This window comes from Cryptomeria japonica, chromosome 11 (genome assembly GCF_030272615.1).
Source record: "Cryptomeria japonica chromosome 11, Sugi_1.0, whole genome shotgun sequence".
Taxonomy (NCBI): Eukaryota; Viridiplantae; Streptophyta; class Pinopsida; order Cupressales; family Cupressaceae; genus Cryptomeria; species Cryptomeria japonica.
The window spans coordinates 723,434,676-723,459,086 of record NC_081415.1 but is presented as its reverse complement, the minus strand read 5'-3'; positions in this window follow the sequence as shown (position 1 = coordinate 723,459,086).

Genomic DNA, 24,411 nt, shown 5'->3' with positions numbered 1-24,411 from the left:
TTGACTGAAGCCCTAACCTATCCTCGTGTGTTCAAATTCCAATGGGTCAAGTTTGTACTAAGCCGAGTGCATGATGATTTCATGTGGCTATAGGAGCAATCGTTTAAGATCACTAAAGAAATCATTCATCTGATCACCGATTATCCTATCTATGATCATGCCCGAGCACAGAAAATGATATCACAGAAGGAATTGATCAGTTTGATTGGAGTAGAATCTGATTGCAGAGGTCTGAAGTTGAACAATGTCACTGATCCTGAACTCAAATTTTCCATTAGAGTAATTGGTTACTGTTTCTTCCAATCGGCAAGGGAAAACAGTGTACCCTGTGCAACAGTGGACTTAGCATACAAAATTGTTAAGAAAGGCATGAAAATTGACTTGTGTGAAGTATTGTTGAAGAACTTGTTTGAAAATATGAACACAATCAGGAAGCCAAAGAAGAACAACTCGACAAATACTCTAAAATTTGGATCACTACTTGTATGTATGTTTTTCTACTTTGAGAAGTTTTTTCCAACAGTCGGTAAAGTTGTTTGGGAACTACACCGACCAATCACCCATCAGATCAATGACTTCATCAAGAAGTTAGGTGATAACTTTAATGATATAATGGATGATTACTTCAGCAAGTTCCAAGAGAAAATGCATAACAGGTACCGGATTCCACCCCAGCTAGTAGAAAAATACAAAGATGAAATATGTTTTGAAGTCGACACCGATTACTGTTATGTGAATGCTGTGGAATTGAGGACTCAATCTTTGTCACCTATGGGTTACGAGATTGATTTTGATATCACACAACAACAAATCGATGCATTTCTGACACTACTAAGGAATACTACCGAGCTAAGTTATGGAACCTATGAAGAGGTGAAAGAAAAAGTAAAGATGAGCATTGTAGTACCCAAAGCTACAAGGAAGGCATCAAAGATGATTAAGGCATTAACTGAGAAATTCGAAGAAGAGTCTTCCTCCACACCTGTCAAAGGCATTCTAGCCATCACCGAAGAGGAGACAGAAGCCCAAGAAGCAGCCATAACACTTAGCACTGAATTGCCTAAAGGAAAAGTGTTGAAGAGAAAGAAACATGACACTTCAATGGCCCTACCGATTCCTCCAACAAAGAGACGTAACACAAGGGCATCTGTTGCATCGCCGAGTAAGAAACAAAAGACTGTTGCCATTCCTAAGGTAACTAGAACTTACAAGAAATCTACTCGGAGACTCATTTTGCCAAAAGAGTCGAGTGATACTGAATCTGAAGATGCAAGTAAATTTCAGATTGTGAAAAGCAAGAGGGTAGATGTACATAGTGTAGAATTTTTTTGTAATAATCTGAAGAAATATGGTGGATTTGGTGGATTCAGATTTGTCAAATATGAATCTAGATCTGCTGATGAAAAGAGGCAAATTGAAGAAACTGTCATTTGCACACTTCTAAAATTCCGAGTGGTCCCATTAGAAGTATGTAATTCTACTCCTAAGGAATTATATACACATATTGAAACCAGATGGCAATATGCCCTAGACTCGGAGAAACAAATCAGAGAAATAATTATGGTGCATCTCTTTCCTGATATGTCAGTTGATGAAATAAAAGAACATCCAACAAATAGCCAAACACAATTTACAATAAAACAAAAGGCCTTGAAATTGATGAATGGCTCGTATATAGAAGTGGAGAAGGAAACAAAAGAGCAATGGCAGGACATCTTTTGAAGAAAGAATGCTGGTGAACAATCTACAGTGGAAATAGTTGATGTCACCAACCAAGAGCCTGATGTCACCGAGCAAGACCCTGCTGACACCATTCAAATAGAAGAAGATATCATGGATGCAGAGGCACCTAAACAAGAAATGATAGAAGGCAATGCTTATGCAAAACTTGTCTCCAGTGAATCTGCTTTGAAACAAGTTCAGCCTTACCCACCGATCAATCAACCTGCTACAACCGAAGCTCCTCAGGATACAGATGAAGGCACCGAAGGTCAAAAGTCTACAGTAGAAGGTAATTCACAAGAACAAACCTCTCAAGCACCTTCTAGCACAGAAAATGTTACAGCTGAGACACCAAGCACCAAGACACCAAAGGACACTACCGAGGCTAAAGAAACTGACAAAAGTGTTGTCTCTATCGAGCAACCTACTGAGGGTCCTCAAGCCTCTCAAACTATTGTAGTGGTTCACCCGGTGAAAGGTAAAGAAAAGAAGTTGAAAAAGCATAGTTTCAAAATAGATTTATTGAAACCGATAGTGTTGTCCAATGTAGACATCTCCAAATTGAAAGGGCAAGCACTCACAAAATTTGGTGAACTGTGCAAAGCAAAGGCCGAACAAGAGAAGCAACTGGCCATACAAAAGAAGAATAAAGTACTTCAGAAGGTAAAGACCTTACTATGAGATATGCTACCTTCAGCTACAGTATCAATCGATGCAACCATCCATATTCATTTGGATGAACTCCTAAATTAGATTGAGACATCTAGAGTAGATGCATCCGAATACTTGAGCAAACTAAAAGACAAGGAGCTAACTGCTAAAATGATAGAGGAAGTACAAAAATCCATTGCTGTTGGCAAGGTAAAACTTGTCAAATTTATTGCTGAGTTGTCCCCTCAACTCAAGCACATTCTTTCATTATTTCAGAAACTCTGCACATTTTCTTTATTCATTAAGGACATTAAGAATAAAATAGAAGCAATTGAGAAAGAGATCACCGATCTCTCAAATAAGTTGACCCTCGAGCCCAATTCAGTTCATAATTTTTATACTAAGCTACAACAGCTCATGGCTCAACAATTGGAACTGAGGAATGAAGAACACAAGATCGGGATGGACATAATGACACTTCAAACATTATTCCTTCCTCATCTTTCATCCGTTCAAGAACAGCTCAATCGAGCCACTTACCTCTCTACTACACAAGAGGGAAGCACTTTAGATGGCTTAATTTCATTATTGGCTGATATTAATGCACAAAATTCTTTAATGGACAGTCTAAAGGATGCACTCTCTGTCGCTCTCACCGAAGCCAAGACAAATTACAAATCCATTTTTGATCAGTTGCCACCTCCAACTGGTAACTAAATTTTGATGTTTGTCAAAAAGGGGGAGTATATCATCAGAGTATATATAGCATCAAAGTACACAGGGGGACTGTATAGTATTCAAAGTATCAAACAACCAGAGTGTAGTATACAGGGGGAGTATATCGAGCAGAATGAGCAGAATAAGCAGAGTATCCAAGAGCAGTGAACCGAGCAGTGAACAGAGGAAAGAACAGTGATTATAGAGTATTGATCACCGAGCACACATAATCAGAGTTTTGTACAACATATTGATAAGGGGAGTATAATTGATTATACTATTTCATTGACTAATGTATATACTGTATGTTTAGTCAAATTTTGTAAAGTATACAGATTTTTGAGTAATGACTTTGAAAGTAGTTTTGTCAAACATCTCAACTAATGTCAAAAGGGGAGATTGTTACTACTTATCAAATTGCCATTAGTTTTATATCCAAAGTCATTCTATATACTCTAGTCGGTTACTACTACCGAAATATTTAGTCGGTATGAACAGTCTAGTCGGTTACAGAAGGAAAATAGTCACAAAGCCCAGTATACACCGAGCTGTCTATCGAGTGTTATTTCATGTCTATCGAGCAGCAAAGATAATACACCGAGTTGATATACACCGAGTGAAACGTTTTACCAGATTCATTGAACCTGGACACACATATGAAAACGTGTTACAAGATCGAGGCACATAGAACCGTTATCACATTGGAAATTGCACATATAGATTTTGTATAATTTTGATGTCATCTAACCAATGAAATATTTTGCATGGTTATTCACTCGAGAAATCATGTTTGTAAGATCGAAGCAATGAATCAGATCACCGACATAAGAAATCTATTTATGCAACATGAATTTAGGGTTAGAGATATATGTGAATGAGAGAAATGTGTGTGCATATGTGTATGAAGCAAGACTTATGTGATACATGAGAAATCACAGAGTATTGTGACTATTACAGAGACACGGAGGTCACCGAGAAGGTTTTTAGAGAATAGTCAAAGAACAGAGTAAACAAAAGGGTTTACCAAGTTACTTTATGAGTTACCGAGGTATGCTATAGGCAAGGTAATCTTATTTTGAGCACATAGAATATGCTACAACATTTCAGATGTAAAGTTGCAGATATTTGTAAAGTCTTATTGTAATATTTTGAAGTTGTAAGAGAAACCTTTAACAAGGTAAAAGACTCTAATCAAGTCTATAAATTGTAAAGCCTCTAACCAGGTGCAACATTCAGATTAATGTTGTAAAATCCTTTAGCAAGGTAGATCTAACAGATCTCGTTACTCCTAACAGGGTAGGCTATCAGAAATAGTTAAATATGTAGCTCTAACCGAGCACTCTTTATTATTGCAGTAGTGAAGTTGTGGGTGCCATCCCCACCACAATTTTTCTCTCTAACCAAGAGTTTCTGCGTAACCAAAATATATGTGTTATGGAGTGAATCATGTATGATTGTTACTTATTTGTTTTAGCTTTATGTTATATTACAACAGTTTTTGGTTTATGCATAATAGTAAAGATATTGTTAAGAAAAGGATTTGAAGTACTAATTCACCCCTCCCCTCTCAGTACATTAGCTTTCCATATTGGGCCTAACAATACTGAAAACTAATAAGTGTCATGAGTGTGAAGTAGGATACCTGCAGCTGCAACACAAACACTCAATAGATCATTACAAGCATGGTTAGCAAATTGAAATCAAATGAAAGATAAACCATAGAAAAGTGACCATCACCTCCTAAGAGATGTGAGTGTGGATTTGCTCTCAGATCTAGATGAGCAATCCCAGTGACTTGACTACACCGAGATGAATGATTTAAAATGATATGATCTGCAAGCTAGATGAATGTATGATTAAACTAGATTGATCCAAAAAGCTAATTAGGCTAATGATATGCATGATTATTCTAAATAATCATGCAATTAAGCTATATGAGAGATTGATTATGCTGTATGATTAAACAATATGCTAGAGAATGATCAAATTAAGCTAGATCTAAGATGCAATTGCCTATAATAATAATGCTTAAATGATATGGAAGAAATGATATGCCTATAATAACAATGCTTGAGATGAGATGAGATGGGATATGCCTATAATAACAATGCTTGAGATGTGATCCTTTGTGCTCCAAAATGGGGGATATTTATAGGATTTACAAGGCCAGGGGTGAGGTGGCAGGAATCAATGGTCAAGATTGAGTTTGAAGATATCAAGGGTCAAATTGGAGGAGGTTGGAGAAGAGGTTGGAGGGAGGGACACTTGTCGTCTTTGTGGTGATAAGTGTCAAGGAATCTTGCTCACAAGAGGGAAAGTGTCCAAGGGAGGAGACATGTGTCATAAGTGCCATGTGTCTCAAGGGGAGAATATCCAACCCATGGGAGGTTATGATAAGGAGGTTAGGATGCGCAAGAGGATAGGTTTAGCTAAACCTAGGATTAGGTGGAATGGGTTAGGTTAGGGGGGTGGTTAGGTTAGGTGGTTAGAAGTTAGGAGGCATGTGGGAAATTTGAATTTAAAAATTCAAATACTAGGAAAAGGCTAATTAACTTTCAACAACTCATAAATTTATTTGTTTTAATTAATTAGGGGATTAGAAGGAATGAATTAAATGGAGGGAGGATTAATTAATTTAGATTAATTAATCAAAGGGACTATTGAAATGAACTTATTAAATAAATTCTTAGATTTATTAATAAGAAGGTGAATGGGGGATTTAATCAAATTGCTAATGAATTTAATTAAATTGGGAAGGGGGATTAATTAAAGAATTGCTTATTTAATTAATTATCTTCAAACCATTTTTAGGTGTATACAATAGGCATTTGATCAATCAGGTTGCAAACTAGCTTGGTAGTTTGTCTGTTGATGTGTGATTTGTTTTTTATTAAGGAAAAACAAGTTTTCAAGGGACCAACAACCCTTTACAAGACAGGTTTTAACCCGAACCGAAAAATAAACTTGAAAGTCCACTCAATGAAACAGAACACAAAAGAGACTCGACACAACCAATCAAAAGAAGGGGAACAACAAATACCCCCACCAAAAACCAACAGGCTGCAAAAAACCAGTAGGCCTAACCCTACCGAGAAGGATCAAGAATTTGTCCTACCCTTGTGGGATCGAAGGGTCATATCAAAAGAGGATTGGGACAATTTAGATTTTTTACTTTTAACAGTAATCCATCCCTCCTCAACCCTAGTAGCAGCCTTTTGCCAAGAGGATGGATCCAGGATAGAGGACCTCCCATCATCAAGAGGAATAGAGCCAACATCCAAAGTGGCAGGGACAACAGAAGATCTAGCAGCAATCTAGGACGCAAGAGGGTCATCCATTGAAGAGGAAGATCTAGCATTTTTCAAATCAGTCGGGATGCCACCACAAGCATCCACACATTCTTGAGGAATAGAGGCAGCAACCAGAGGCTCAATACCATCGGCCTGGGGAACCTGTGCCACCACCTGGGAGAAGCTTTTCTTTTAACAAAATAGTGTTCAGAGGATGCACCCTTCCACCAAGTAGCAGATCTTTTTTTTTTTTATCTGTTTCACACTGTGCAACAACATGTCCAATCTGGAAGTACTTTCGACATCTAAAGGGGATACCTTCAAAGTCGAGCAGTTGGACCCAAGATCCCAAGGAAGATTCAATCTCTAACTCAGCTGGAAGCCCTTTAGAGACATCAATGTTAACCAAAATCCGAGCATAAGTAGAGTGATAAATTTGGAAAGAATCCTTATCAATAATTAGGAATTCGCCTAAAGCCTCCTCCACTTCATCTAGCAGAGAGTCCATCCATAGATGAAGGGGAAGGTTAGGGAGCCTAACCCAAATAGGAATCTCATTAAATGAATCAGTAGATGGGTTAAAATTCGAGAACCAGGGTTTAACCATCAAAATAAATTTGTCTTCCCAGCTGAAAGGATTAATACCTAAGATTTTCGATCTATCCTCTGCATATTCAAATTTGGCAATGAAAAAACTCTTGGCTGAAGGAAAAATGTTAACTGAACCTTTTATGATCGGTTCCCAACTTTGAGAAATCCAAGTGTGCAGCTGAGGAAGGCTTGGCCAAAAACCCCAAAACCTGCAAATCAGACCATGAGCTTCAAACACAAAGGAAGTGTGGATGATCTCCATATCAGTTTCAGCAGACGCCTTGAAAACCAAAGGTTTGCAAACAGTAACAGCCACAGGCCCCAAGCCATAGGCATCTCGATCAACAGCAGAGGGTGCTGGAAGCACCGTATCTCCATCCTTAGAGGAAACCCCCGTAGAGCCCCCATTCACAGCACCAGGCAAAGCAGTCTCACCAGCCGTACTAGGGGGAACAGGGAGCTAGACGAAATCACCAGCCGACCTTAGGGACGATGACTTCGCAGCAACAGACTGCCTTAGGGCAGCGACGACGGTAGACACAGGCGGCCTTAGGGCAACAACGACAGATGCAAACACAGGCGGCCTTAGGGCAATGACAATAGACAACATCGTAATGTTGATGTATGATTTGTTAATATCAATGTTTTGCATGATTTTTTGGTTGTGTTTGCTCAAATGTTTGTCGTTGCAAAGGATAATTTATTGTGCATTGTGATTGATGGATTGTTTTTGTGTTTTTTATTGCTTTTTAATTTTTAGGTTTTCAAAGTTTTTTTTATTTTTTTTGATTTTTTAAAATTTTTTTTCAAGACTTTTTAATGATTTTTTTAGTACCTTTTATGATTTTTCAAATGGACTTTTGGATTTGCTTGATTTTTTTGAATTTTTTCAAGACATTTTATGATTTTTGGATTTTGAAAGATTGTTTGATTTTTTTGGATTTTTGAAAGATTCTTTATGATGCTTATGGGTTTTGAAAGATTTTTGGATTTTTTGGATTTTTTTTAGATTTTTGAAGATTACTGTAATGACCCACTTAACTTAACCAAAAAATATCAACTGATTTTTTTATTTTATTTCTTACTTGTGTTCAATTCAATCGCATACTCAAGTACATCTATCCAAATGGGATATGCATCCATCCAATTGAGGATAAGAATCTAACCATATAGGTTAGGCATCTATCCATATGGGACAAGGGAATATATCTACCCAATCTGAGATAGGCATCTACCCAAATGGAGTAGGCATCTATTAATAAGAATAGGAAATGCTCTGGCTAGAGACTTAAACTCATTGGGACCATTTGGGTCCTGAGTCACTCTCTAAAGAATGCACTCCCCTTCTAGGAGTGTACTGAGGTCACTGTCCTTAGAAGTACATACAAATAATTATATAACAAGCTTGAGCTCTGCCTTAGAATTCAACCTAAAGCCTCAGGAAGTCAAGCAAATGCATACAAGATTCCTTCTGAGTTTTCATTGAATTACTTTTAAATCTTTCAATTAGATTAATCTATACCCTCTGATTGAGGGAATAAGGAGCTTCGAAAAATGACAACTCATCCTTAACCAAATCCTAATCCCCATACCCAAATGCTTGAGTATTAGGGACAACTCCATCCCTAGACTGCCTACATACCCGTTTCAACATGGGATCAAGGCGTAAAATATGTAGTTCTGGTTTTTAACTATGGTTTAATGTAAAATGTTTGGTGGGTATGCAACCCTTTCTAGGGTCAATGTCCCAGACAGTTTCTTTGTGGTTGCTACCCACGATGGTAGCTCTGTAGAAAAAGTGCTCAAGGTGGCATTCTGCTTGTGGCCTAAAACAACTAAGTCCCAATTCCTATTAAATATGTCACCCTTGACCCATTATCATCTATTGGATTCCATCAAGATAAATAAATTTCCAAAATCATCACACACAACCAAACCCTGATGGGGTTTTCTAAAGTTTAACTGAATAGATGATAGTTCTTTTAAAACTTATTTTTTTAGATTATCGATCCAAGGGGGATTACCCGCCCCTTGGATTTTAACTTCCAAATGATCCTTATTTCTCCCGACGATTTATAGGGATGATGTCGTAGACACCATTATTGTAACTTTATTAGGCGTTAAGTGCAGTAGTTCAACACAACGACATTACTCGTAATTGTGACCCAAAGGCACCATAGATAGCGAACACTACTAAGTTTTTGGTTTCATCTCCTCTTGTTTAGTTGTCTAACTAGGAATTCAACTATGATTTCATGAAATATTAAAGAAACATTACACTAAAATAACTCTGAACAATGAATCTATTACATGCAATGAATTATTGCTTGGAAATAAAAACTAAGATATATATTTTACATAATTGAAAGGAACATTTGATGAGAATGGGAAATAACAAATCAACTACTTGAAGGGAAAACTATGATAATATTTAAAACCTTAAAACTTCAACTAAATACATGAAAGTACTAATTGCTTGAAAACTATGATACTTGTAAGAGATAGCTTATGGAAAAGATTTGAATTACTAAACTATTATACTTTTAAATATATGAAACCTAATATTTGAAAGGTACTAAATTTCTTGAAAGAAAAATTAAATAGTATGTAATAAGACTTTGGAAATGAATTTAATTCTTACTTGTTTGAAGGGGAAAAACTATTTAACAATAAGATTGATAACCATATTATTTTTAAATACCAATTGTTGAAAATAAGATCAGAAGAGAGTCTAATTACTTCCTAATTAACCAATATAAATAATATTCCTAAATAATTCTAATCAATCTACTTCTAGTTGCTCTTGGACTAATGCCAAATTCTTTGCAGAATTATGAAGAGATAACTAACTATTCCTTCCACTTGAAGTAACGTTAACTTTATCTTAGATATTTCCTACAAATGACAATTTTATCAATTTCAAATTCTTAGAAGTGAGCTAATGCTTGCTCCTAAAATTTACTTCAATTGAATTTATTATTTAATTTCTAAGTGACCATGGGATAGGTTTCTTGAAACTCATTTGCTTAATCTAGAACTATGAGTTCTAACTTTAATTCATCTGCCAAAAAAAAAAAAAAAAAAAAGAAGGTTTCATTAGACATGTACAAACAAAATATGAGTACTAAATTTGAGTTTCTCAAGGTAAGTCAAATTTTAATAATCTCATGTAAAAATATTTTAGTTTTTGTTTCATTCCATTTGCTAAAACTATTTGGATTCAAATGAACTTTCTTTGCATCATAATTAATACTAATGTTCTGACAAAATAGATTATACCATTAAAATTATATGTAATTTACCCTCTAAATTTGAATGTTAATAAATTCATCTATGCTAATTACTTTGCAATATAAATGTGATGGCTAGTTTTGAGTGCCTTTAAGCTTGACTATTCTCAATAGCCTTGTATACTCTATATCTTGAAATTTAACTTTGCCCAATCAAATATTCAACTTATTGAATTGAGGGAAATCCTTAACTAAACATTAATTCATACTTGTTGATATACACAAAAAGGGTAACTATGAATCTAAACACATTTACTTGGGAGGTAAATTCTTTTAACCTTTAATACTTCCACTAATTGAAGTATACAAAAAGGTATATTTGATGTCTAATAAATAAAGAACTTGTATTGAATGTCTTGAATGGAATTTATTTACTACTAGAATTTAGTTGATAAATAACCCATACTTTGGAATAATTTCATTTATTTTAACTTGTGCAAAAGCTTTCCAAGATGCATCATGAATGCAATATTATTTCCCCATTCTTTTGTTTTCATAATTCAAACTAATTTATTTAATAAGGAGATTTAACTATTATATCTACATCCTTAAAAAAAACAATTCAAGGTAATGGATCTCTTAATGTTTGATTAACCATCGAACTTCCATTTAAAACCCAAAGGGATTCTTTTCCCATCATTGAGGAAAAAATAAACACTTTCAAATTAAGATATTTGTTGAAGGGAATGTCTAAATTTGCAACTTAATTCCATTTTTAAACTCCATTATTCGTTATACTTCTCCCTAAAGAATTAATTACCACTTTAATTTTTTTTTAATATTTTAATAATCTAATTTACTAAATACTAAAGAATAAATCCTTTTTAAATATATATTTTTTATTATAAACTTAGATTGTAAATAAATTGTAATAAAATTTCAGCTATTAAAATTATTTATAATACTTAAACTATAAATTTAATCTATTGATATAAATAATTTTAACTAGCAAATGTACAAATTAATCCTAAGAATACCAATGGATTTTAATTAATTAAACAACTTAAAATATAAATAAATTTCAACCATTTAAATTAATAATCTGAATAAATTTTAATTACAACTCTAATTATTTTTCTACTTTTAATAAAACAATTTTTAATTATTACTAACCCCGAAATATAAATAGATTTTTTTAACAATAAAAATTTAACTGTTTTTAAGTAATAAATAAAATTTTATTTATTTTAGTTAATCATAAACAAAATATTTTATTTAAATTAAATTGATCCACTAAAAAAATGATTAAAATAAGGGAGGGGTCTCGCAGACCCCACACCCTCTGGGCCCTGTGCATGCAGGGGGGTGTGGGCCCCTTCCCCCCTATGGCCACTGCACATGTAATGGACCGCATGGCTGGGGGGAGGGGGGGAAGTACTGCCCCCTCTCCCGCCCATTTTTAAAAAACTTAATTTTTTTTAAAAACTTCTATTTAAATTTTTTTATTATTGTTTTTTTTTTATTATTATTTATTTAATATTATATTTATTTGTTGATTTATTTTAAAAAAAACAAGAAAGTTTCTTATTATTATACAATTTTTAAAATTTTTGTTTAAATATTTTGTTTTCCTCTATTTAATTAATTCTATATTTATAAATTATATAGATGTACCCGAGTACGAGATTGAATCGAGCACAAGTAAGAAATAAAAAAAAAATAGTTGAATTTTTTGGGTTAAGTTAACTGGGTCATTACATGTGGATTTATTTAATCTTTATGTACTCCTAAGGACGGTGACCTCGATGCATTCCTAGTAGGGGAGTGTAGTCTTTAGAGAGTGATTCTTGACCCAGATGGTCCCGATGAGTCTAAGTCTCTACTCATAGCATTTCCTATTCTTATGAATAGATACCTACTCTATTTGGGTAGATGCCTATCCTGAATTGGATGGATGAATTTCCTTGTCCCATATGGATAGATGCCTAACCCGTATTATTAGATGCCTATCCCGTTTGGATAGATGTACGTAAGTATGTGATTGAATCGAACACAAGTAAGAAATAAAATAAAAAATCAGGTGAAATTTTTGGGTTAAGTTAAGTGGGTCATCACAATTACAAACAAGATGTGTTTGTTTTTGCCCAGTGTCTAGCAAGGCAAGGAATATTATGAATGGATGAATGAAATGTTGAGGTAGAGATGGACAGGAGAAAGATGGAGGCAACGCATTATGGAATGAGAGGTGCATTGGTTTCCAAGGACTATCTCATGATAGATAACATGTTTCCAAGCTAATGGATTTGATAGTGTAAGGAAATGGCACGTGGTCCACATGAAGGGACATGTCAAGAGCTTTTTGAAACCATGTTTTTGCACTTTTCTTTTTGTCCTTAGTTTTGATCAAGATCGAGGATGGAAAAAGGGATATGGATGGAGATAGGATATGGATAGGAGAAGCAAGATCATAGGTAGTAATGGATGATGGAAGAAAGGAATGGATATGGACTAGAGGGTATTAATAAGGTGAAGCAAATAGGATGCCTGAGGCTAATGGAGATCTTTAGCTTTGTCAAGATAAAAGATGGAAGAATAAGATGGATGTAGATAGGGTGATGGATAGTGGACATAGGTTAAGGGGAGATGCAATAGGAAGGATAGAATGGATAAAGCTTGCCCTTAAGTATAGAGGTCTCCATTTGCAAAAGGGCGATGTGTGAAATCATTAGAGCATCTAGCGCCACTCAAATAAGTGACCATGAACATTTCAAAGATAGAGACCCAACCCACACATAGAACCTTAAGAAAATTCAATCGAACATATCTGCTGAGTAGGAAGTGTTGGTTGAAAATTTTGTAAACTAGGTGAATTTAAAAAATTGTAGTATCAAATACAACACATGAAATTTATCTCTCCTATTCTTCTAAGGGAAGGCTCCCCATTTAAATTTCTATTCTAGTCTACTAAAATAATATACAACCTTTAATTTATATTCTAAGCCTGGGTGGTGCATCATCCTGTCTTATTTTTAAAGATAGATGTTATTCTTTTCCTTTTACTTTAGGAAAGAATTTACAATATAGAGCAGTGATGATTCTTATAATTTTGACATTACAAATTAACTCAAATGCAAGAATGAGTAAAATATAGATAAGGAAAGAAGCAAAGTTTCTATAAATTCCCAAAGTCCTTTGTTGCTTCTACGGGACGAGAAATAGTGCTTAAGCTCAAAGTCTTCAAATCGCTACCCTCCTATCAACATTTCTTCAAATAATTTCTTCTGTAACCCAAAGTGTTAATTAAGAAAACCAGAACAAAACACAAAGTCTTTATCTTGATTCCTTACTATAACTCTTGATTATATTTTTCTAAAAATAATGAAATGAGCTCAAAGTCTCAAAATCACAATTTTCCTTTTCCAAGGTAACACAATAAAGCGCAAAGTCTTCAAAGCGTTTTATTAATATATCTCAACTAATTTTATCCTTAACATATTAGTATGAAGAAATATGAAGAACAAAGTCTTCAAGATGATATGATGTTCACCAATTCCTAATTCTATTAACAATGGTCAAAATATGACAAAAACTTCACAAATTAACTATTGCCTCTATACATTAAAAATATTCTCTCAACACACCTTTACTTGATCAATACAAGAACTTATCAATGAAAATGACATAAGAACACTCTCACCATAAAACACCAATGAATCCTACACAAATTTTGGATGCCAAAGCTTTCTTCTTATTTCATCAAGTTTGCAAAATCACAAAAGGAATACAAAGTCTCACTTTTTTAGCTCTTCACTTCAACAAAGTTTTGGCATATATATTAAAGATAATATATCATATCCCAAAAAGAAGATCCTTATTACAATGAAAATCCTCATATATAAAGAGGAGAGGTGCAACATGAAACTAGGAAAATTACAACTAATTTGTGACCAAGTCAAAGGTAGAGTTCAATTTGACTTAGGACACGTACAAGTTCCCGATACAAAAAATTGAATACAAAATACCACTTGAGGTGTCAATTAAGATTACAAAATGACACTAGACTAGAGATGCATAAAAATGACTAAGTGTCTGGTTCCTCGTCTTGTTTCCAACATTCTTCACCAATGGAGTCTTCATGTTCTCGCTTGGTAGCATGTATTTATAGTCATATGGTCCCAATGTGCTGAACCTATCATCTGGAGTGGAGTTGCAGAAATAGATTTGAAAAATTCTCGAAGTTGGACAAAATCAACCAAAAATTGTCAATCAAGGTTTAAGAAGTGCATTTTGGATTTATAAGTCCAATTTGCACTTGGGAAGGATCAATAATCATAAAGGTGCATATTAGACTTATAAGTACAAAATACACTTATGCAAAAGACAGGAAAGAAATACTCTTTGATGTGAATCAGGGTTATAACCCCAACTTACACCTAAGAAATAATCATAGTGCAAGTCAACGTTATAACCCTGTTTCGCACCAAGTTTAATCAATTGGTAAAACGGAAAAGAAAAACAGTGCAGGTTGGGGTTATAACCTCGACTTGCATCGTTAAGGGAAGACTTGGTGTAGATCAGGGATATGACCCCGATTTGTATCCTTTTCAGGGGACTTGGTGTAGGTCGGGGTTGTATCCCTGATCTACACCAAAATGGGCGTGACTTGGTGTAGGTCAGGGTTACAACCTTGCCTCACACAAAAAATAGGAGGAATTGGTGTAAGTAGAGGTTACAACCCCGCCTTGCACCAAAAATAAGATTTCTAAGGCCTTAGGTGTAGGTTGGGGTTACAACTCCGATTTGTACCTGACATGAAAGACTTGGCTATGTAGTGGTGTAAATCGGGGTTACAAACCCGATTTGCACTAGACCTTAAAATTTTGAAGGGGAAGTGTAATTCGGGTTTGTAACCCCGATTTACACTTGTGTGCATAAAAGAGGTGTAATTTGGGTTTGTAAACTTGATTTAGACTAAAACACAACAAATAACATAAAGGACCCAGAAAAGGACTAGAACCTTCAAATCAAGAATTGAGGGTCCTAAATCACTCATGAGACCTTGAAAAGAGTTCTTAGAGAAAACCGACTACAAATTGGACAAAATTTGTAGGTGTTATCTTGTTTTTGTGACAACCAAAAACAAGGACAACAACTAGCTTTGACTAGGGAACTTCCTTCGATCACTGGAAGGATTGAAGGGAGAAGAATCCAAAACTCTAAGTGCCTTTATCATCCATTGGGCTATAGAGTCAAAAACAAAAAAGGCATAAAAGACAAAAGGATGACAATACTTAACTAAAAATAACCCACTGAAACAAGACTCAACTTTGTGCAACTACACTTATTGGAAAGGGAAACTAACCTAACCCAAAGACTAACCAATAACAAGAACTTATTCATACGAATCCATTAACTGGTACTCCAAAGTAGCTACCCTTCTTCAACAAGGTGTCATGTCTTTCATGATCATAGATCATCGGGTGTAGATGAAGCACGAATAATAGTACAATGAGATGATGCATTTCTTCTTGAAAGAAATTAACAAATGCACCCGCTTCCTCAAATTGATCATATGTATTGTTGCTCCAAAATGGATCAATGAATCTGGGTTGCCTCTGCTCAACTGCAAATGCATGCTAGATTCCATGTTCATATGTGTCCTCATGTTGAGGTTCAAGCGTGACTTTTGACATCTTGTTAGCTTCCAACCAAGGTAGATGTCCTATAGGACATCCCCTTGAGAGGAAAAACTTTGAGCTCTTCTTACTTGCTATGCCTTAACCAAATGATTCCTCAACCACAACCTCATGCTGAGTGAAATGAGTTTCCTCAAGTGATTCAAGTGAAAACATGGCTGCACTACTTGCTTCATCATGTTGCTCACAAACTTCAGATTTGGGAAAATTGTTAGGAATTGCATGCAGAAAATATCAATTATATGCAGATAATCATTAACACAAGAATGCAAAACACATAAATAATAAAAATGAAAAGATAATATTTAACGTGGTTCACCCAATCTCCGGCTGCATCCACCAAACAAAGAGACTAATATTATTATCCAGTAAATCAAAACCGATTACAACCAACAATCCCTTGCAACTCAATACCGCTACAAAATGCTATAAAATTCTCTACAAAAAAACCCTAACCCTTAGCCTTTTATCAAGACTTATGTTGGTTACAAAATTAGGGTTACAACATGTTAGCCAATAGAAAAATAACACTCGATGCCTTTATAAAATAATAAGTCTTTTTTGGCCTTGCGAGGCGCTGACACTCGACCTTGCCCTGTATTGCGACAGGGAGCATGTAAGGGGTGCTGCCCCTTGACCCCACTTTGGGGGCACTGCCCCCAAACCCCCATTGAAAAATATGGGGGGAAACCACACTGATATAAGAAGGAAAAAATTATCCTCCGAGTCTGATTAGGCTCCATATAACAACAAAAAATTGAATTGTCATTAAGACTTGAGCAAAAATCCTCTATTATGCTTGTGAAAAAGGTCATCATCAAGTTCCTTTCTATCTTCCGCATGCACAATATGTTCAAGTTCATGACCTTGAAATATAGATGCATTCTTTTTATTTTTTTCAACTTGACTAGTACCTTCATCTATGTCCATCTTTTCACATGTCAAAACATGATTGCCCTAATACTTTGGCAGAGAGACTTTCATCACCCAGGGATTTATTCCCCATGGCATTTTTCTCAATAGCTTCTTGATAATGCACTGACCAGAGATGACAGTCGCCAGCTATGTTTGCTTCCTCCTCTTGGAAGAGATTAGTAATATCAATTTGTTCAGAGTTAGAATTCTCCACAATTGCATTCATTAGCGGTGTCTCAAGTACAAGCTTTTTTGGTGGTGGTGAAAGCTTCTTCAAATTCCCTTTGACATAGTCATAAATAGTATTATTTGGATAAGTCCTCCTTGGAATGTATCTGTAAGGGGATGAGAATACACCTTGAGCTATTTGCCTTCTAAGGGCCAACACTTAATTAGCTAGCCTTTGCACCATGGGATCTATTCTCTTGCAAGATGGTAGAACCAATCAACAACAACATCTTGGAATGTCTCAATGAATAACCTCACTAAAACATCTTCATGTTCAAATCCAAGAATCCCACATGCAATATAAAATGTAGCAATTTTCTCATCTAGATGTTGTCTTCCATCTCCAAAGAACTTGGGAAAGTTCTTCCTTGATCCATCAGGAAGAGCATGTAAAGATAGAGTCAGATTCAACGGACCAAAAACATTCCCCCAAGGACCTTGAGCAGCCATTTTACATTTTCTTGGTGAAAGCTTGAGAAATTACAATGAGTAGGATACTAGTATACTTCAACCTATTGAAATGTGGCGACTGATCAACAAAGTACTGTACACTCAGCACTTATCCTCGTTGGGGTCCGGGGCTGGGTTGGGCCTTGGGCAGGGGTTTGGGGGCGGCAGCCCCCGAGAAATTTTTTTTTTGCCATTTTTCGTTGATGAAAACCGACATTGTAATAAAACCCTAAAAAGGCCGACTTTGTTTGTTGCCCTAAAAATGCATGTTATAAGCGGCTGGGATGCTTAAGGCATTGTAAGGTTGATGTACTATTTTTGCTAGATAATAAGAAAGATTGGACGGCTGTGTATGGTGGACGTAACCCATTCTGGGTGAACCACGTTAAATCTTTGTGTTATCTGTGTCCTGTTTTATTTATTTATCTTTCGTATTTAAATCTGCATATAATTGTTAGTTCATATTTGCTTCGGATTTGCTTGAAACCCTAACAATTGGTATCAGAGCGAGGTTTTCTATAAATTGGCAGGACTTTCAGATTTGAGTGGGAGCAATGGAGGATTCCAAATTCAAGGTTGAAAAGTTTAACGGCCAGAATTATCAGTTATGGAAAATGCAGATGGAGGATTACCTGTATCAAAAGGATTTGTGGCGGCCATTGGAAGGAAAGGCAAAGAAACTAACCACAATATTAGATGAAGAGTGGGACATTTTAGATAGAAAGGCACTGGGATCCATTCGATTGTGCCTTGCATCATCTGTAGCATTCAATATAACAGAAGCAAAAACGACTGTAGATTTGATGGCAACATTGGCTAAGTTGTATGAGAAACCCTCGACTTCGAATAAGGTATTTCTTATGAAGCGTTTGTTTAATTTGAAAATGAATGAGGGAGGATCTGTAGTGGAGCACTTAAATGAATTTAATACAATTACCAGTCAATTGTCTTCGGTAAAAATTACCTTTGTAGAAGAGGTTAGGGCTCTCTTGATTTTATGTTCTTTGCCAAAAAGCTGGAATATCTTGGTTATGGTTGTAAGTAACTCTGTCTCTGGTAAAAATACTTTGGTATTTGATGATATTGTTGGTGTTATCCTAAGCGAGGAAATGCGAAGGAAAAACACAGGTGAGACTCCAACATCATCGGGTAGTGTTTTGAATGTGGAGAATAGAGGAAGATCAAAGGAAAGAGGAAAAGGCCATGGGAATGAGAAGTCACGAGGGAAGTCAAAGAAAGGACACTCTCAATCTAGAGGAAAGAAAGATTGCTGGTATTGCGGAAAGCCTGGTCATCTAAAGAAAGACTGTTGGTCTTGGAAAAACAAAGAAGGAAACAAAAATGAAAATGACAGTAAGGAAGCTAATATTGCAAGTAATACTTTACAAGATGCTTTAATCTTATGTTTGGATAATGTTAATGATTCTTGGGTAATAGATTCTGGGGCTTCATTTCATGCTACACCCCATAGAAAATATTTTCTAGATTATGTTCAAGGTGATTTTGGATAGGTATATTTGGGTGATGATGAGCCCTGTCAAATTGTTGGAAAAGGAAAGATAAAGATCAAGTTGCAGAATGGTAATGACTGGTTTCTGCAGGAGGTAAGACATGTTCCTAATTTAAGAAGAAATTTAATTTCTGCAGGGCAACTAGGTAGTGAAGGTTGCATAGTTACCTTCTTAGAAAATATGTGGAAGGTCACTAAAGGATCATTAGTAGTAGCTAAAGGTGCAAAGGTAGGCACATTATATCTGTGTACTGGTATCACTTACTCTACCTTAGCTGCTACAGATAAAGTTACTGCAGGGACAACAATAATAAATGTTACAAGAACAGATTCGATAATGTGGCACCATAGGCTTGGGCACATGAGTGAGAAATGGATGAAAATCCTTCACTCCAAAAATCTATTGCCAGGACTAAAGAAGATTGATTTAGAGTTCTGTGAAAACTGTGTTTATGGTAAACAGAAAAGAGTCAGATTTCTCAAGGTTGGGAAAGAGAAGAAGAGTGAGAAGTTAGAGCTTGTACATTTAGATGTATGGGGACCGGCTCAGGTATCATCTCTTAGTGGCTCTTGTTATTATGTTATTTTTATTGATGACTCAACCAGAAAAACATGGGTATATTTCCTAAAACAAAAATAAGATGTTTTTGAAACTTTTAAGAAATGGAAAGCTTTGGTTGAGAATGAGACAGGAAAAAAGTTGAAGTGTCTCAGATTGGATAATGGAGGTGAGTATTGCAACAAAGCATTTGAAGATTACTGTTCCTTAAATGGGATTCAAAAGCAGAAGACAGTTCTAGGAACTCCACAGGAAAATGGTGTGTCAGAGAGAATGAATAGGACTATAATGGAACGTGCGAGGAGCATGAGATTGCATGCTGGATTGCCCTTACATTTTTGGGCAAATGCTGTACATACTGCTGTCTATTTGATAAATAGAGGACCTTCAACCCCTTTGGATGGTGGTATTCTAGAGGAGGCATGGACTAGTAAAAAGGTAAATTATTCTTTTCTAGAAACTTTTGGTTGCGAATCTTTTGTCCATGTTGATAAAGAAAACAGAACCAAGCTTGATGCTAAATCTCAGAAATGTACCTTCATTGGATATGGGATAGATGAATATGGCTATCGGTTATGGGATTTTGAAAATAAGAAAATAATTAGAAGTAGAGATGTTATATTCAATGAGAAGGTTATGTATAAAGAATAGATGTAGGAAAAGAAGCATGAAAATGACAAACAAGAATATGTGGTGTTGGATGAGATTCCTGAAAATGAAATGCCACAGGTACCTGATGCTCAGCAACAACAGATTGTCCCACAAACTCCTGCAAGTGTTAGATGTTCTACAAGGACAAGTAGACCCCCTGAAAGATTTTCTCCTTCTTTGTATTCTATTTTATTAACGGATTCTGGTGAACCAGAAGAATATGAAGAAGCAATGCAGGTGGATGCCAAACAACAGTGGCAGCTAGGCATGAAAGAGGAGATGGACTCCTTGATGAAAAATAAGAGTCGGGACTTAGTCCCTTTACTTGTAGGAAAAAGAGCCTTGCCTAACAAATGGGTTTATCGGTTGAAGGAGGAGGAAGGAGGTCAGAAAAGATATAAGGCCAGACTTGTGGTAAAAGGTTTTGCACATAAAAAGGGTATAGATTATGATGAAATATTTTCTCCAGTTGTAAAAATGACTTCAATTAGAACTGTAATTAGTCTTGTGGCTGCAGATGATTTACATCTTGAATAATTAGATGTCAAAACAACTTTTCTCCATGGAGATTTGGAGGAGGAAATTTACATGTTGCAACCATAGGGATATGAGGTCAAAGGTAAGGAGAACTTGGTGTGCAGGTTGAAGAAAAGTCTATATGGCCTAAAGAAAGCACCCCGACAATAGTATTTAAAATTTGATAGTTTCATGGCTGAACACAGTTATCATAGATGTCATTCTGATCATTGTGTATATTTTAAGAGATTTGATAATGGCAGTTATGTTATCCTGTTGCTTTATGTTGATGACATGCTGGTTGCTGGGTCTAACATGCAACATATAAATGATCTTAATCAGAAATTAACCAAGTCATTTACTATGAAGGATTTGGGTGCAACTAAGCAAATTTTCGGTATGAGGATTACATGGGACAGGAAAAATAGAACCTTGAATTTGTCCCAAAGTGAGTATATAAAGAAGGTGTTGAAAATATTTAACATGCAGGATGCAAAAGCAGTTAGTACACCTTTGGCTAGTCATTTCAAATTGACTAAGGAGATGTGCCCAAAGGCACAGGAAGAGGTTAATAAAATGTCTAACATCCCGTATTCATCAATTGTTGGTAGTCTGATGTATGCAATGGTTTGCACAAGGCCATATATTGCACATGTAGTGGGAGTTGTGAGCAGGTTTATGAGTAATCCGGGTATGGAACATTGGAATGCTGTGAAATGGATTCTTCGGTATTTGAAAGGAACTACTACGAAGGCATTATGTTTCAAAGGATCTAATGTTGCTCTAAGTGGATTTGTTGACTCTGATCTAGCGGGTGATATTGATTCATGGAGGAGTACTACAGGGTATGTTTTTACTATAGGGGGAACTGCAGTCAGTTGGGTTTCTAGGCTGCAAAAGGTTGTTGCACATTCAACCACTGAAGCTGAGTATGTTGCTGCTACAAAAGCCAGCAAGGAGATGATTTGGTTACAATGTTTTCTGGAGGAATTGGGTCAGACACAGGAGGATAACCCATTATATACTGATAGCCAGAGTGCCATTCATCTTGCAAAGAACTCTGCTTTTCATTCAAGGACAAAGCACATTCAGCTTAGGTACCACTTCATCCGGACTATTTTGGAGGAGGGTCAGTTACGGCTTGAGAAGATTCACACAAGTGAGAATCCTGCCGATATGTTCACAAAGGCAGTTCCACAAGAGAAGCTGATTTCTTCATCAGTTTTTGTTGGTCTTCTTGATTGATAATTGTGGAATTTATACCAGTCAAGTCCTAGTGTTTTATCCAGCGGATGTTGCATGTACAGTGGTGTCATGTAGTATCAGTCTCCAAGTGGGAGATTGTTTGGTGTGGAGCCTGATCAGTCTCCAAGTGGGAGATTGTTGAAATGTGGTGACTGATCAACAAAGTACTGTACACTTAACACGTATCCTCGTTGGGGTCTGGGGCCAGGTTGGGCCCCGGACAGGGGTTCGGGGGTGGCAGCCCTCGAGAAAATTTTTTTTTGTCGTTTTTCGTTGATGAAAACCGACATTGTAATAAAACCCTAAAAAGGCCAACTTTGTTTGTTGCCCTAAAAATGCATGTTATAAGTGGCTAGGATACTTAAGGCATTGTAAGGTTGATGTACTATTTTTGCTGGATAATAAGAAAGATTGGATGACTGTGTATGGTGGACGTAACCCATTCTGGGTGAACCACGTTAAATCTTTGTGTTATCTGTGTCTTGTTTTATTTCTTTATCTTTCGTATTTAAATCTGCATATAATTTTTAGTTCATATTTGCTTTGGATTTGCTTGAAACCCTAACACAACCAAAAGCATGAGGCCTTTGGATGTGTATCGTATCCCCAACAGAGTCGCCAAAAAACTGTTGGTTGAAATTTTTTTAAACTAGGTGAATTTACAAAAAATGTAGTTTCAAACACAACACATGATATTTAATCTCTCCTATTATTCTAAGGGGAGGCTCCCCCTTTAACTTTATATTCTACTCTACTAAAATAAGATACAACCTTTAATTTCTATTCGAAGCGTGGGTGGTGTATCATGCTATCTTCTTTTTAAAGATAGATGTTATTATTTTCCTTTTACTTCAGGAAAGAATTTACAATATAGAGCAATGATGATTCTTATAATTTTGACGTTACAAATTAACTCAAAATACAAGAATGAGTAAAATATAGATAAGGAAAGAAGCAAAGTTTCTATAAAGGCCCAAAGTCCTTCGTTGCTTCTACGAGCTGGGAAAGAGCGCTTAAGCTCAAAGTCTTAAAATCCCTGCCCTCCTATCAACTTTTCTTCAAATAACTTCTTTTGTAACACAAATTGTTAATTAAGAAAACTAGAATAAAGCACAAAGTCTTTATCTTGATTCCTTAGTATAACTCTTGATGATATTTTTCTGAAAATAATGAAATGAGCTCAAAGTCTCGAAATCACAATTTTCCTATCCCAAGACAACACAATAAAGTGCAATGTCTTCAAAATATTTTCTTAATATATATCTGAATTAATTTTATCCTTAAAATATTAATATGAAGCACAAAGTCTTCAAGATGATACGATGTTCACCAATTCCTAATTCTATTAACAATAGTCAAAATATGACAAAAAGTTCACAAATTAACAATTGCCTCTATACTTTAACAATATTCTCTCAACACGCCTTTACTTGATCAATACAAGAATTTATCAATGAAAATGACATAAGAACACTCTAGCCATAAAAAACCAATGAATCCAACACAAAGTTTGGATGCCAAATCTTTCTTCTTATTTCATCAAGTTTGCAAAATTACAAAAGGAATACAAAGTTTTACTTTTTAGCTCTTCACTTCAACAAAGTTTTGGCATATATATTAAAGATAATAGATCATATCCCAAAAAGAAGATCCTTACTACAATGAAAATCCTCATATATAGAGAGGAGAGATCCAACATGAAACTAGGAAAATTACAACTAATTTGTGACCAATTCAAAGGTAGATTTGGATTTGACTTAAGACACGTGCAAGTTCTGGATGCAAAAACTTGAATACAAAATGACACTTGAGGTGTCAATTGAGATTACAAAATGACACTAGAATATATGCATAAAAATGACTAAGTGTTTGGAGCTTCGTCTTGTTTCCAACATTCTTTACCAATGGAGTCTTCATGTTCTCACTTGGTAGCCTGTATTTCACAGTCATCTAGTCCCAATGTGCTGAATCTGGGATCTGGGTGGAGTTTTAGAAATGGATTTGAAGAATTCCCAAAGTTGGAAAAAAATGACCAAAAATTGCCAATCGAAGTTTAAGAAGTGCATTTCGGAATTATAAGTCCGATTTGCACTTAAGAAGGGTCAACAATCATAAAGGTGCATATCAGACTTATAAGTTTGAAATGCAATTATGTAAAAGACATGAAAGAAATACTCAGATTTAAATCGGGGTTATAACCCCAACTTACACCTAAGAAAGAACCATTCTGCAAGTCAACGTTATAACCCCAATTTGCACCAACTCTAAGAACTTGGAAAAATGGAAAAGGAAAATAGTGTAGGTCAGAGTTATATCCCCAACTTGCACCATTAAGGGAAGACTTGGTGTAGATCGAGCATATGGCCCCGATTTGCACCTTTTCAGGGGACTCGGTCTAGGTCAGGGTTGTATCCCTGATCTACACCAAAATGGGTGCGAC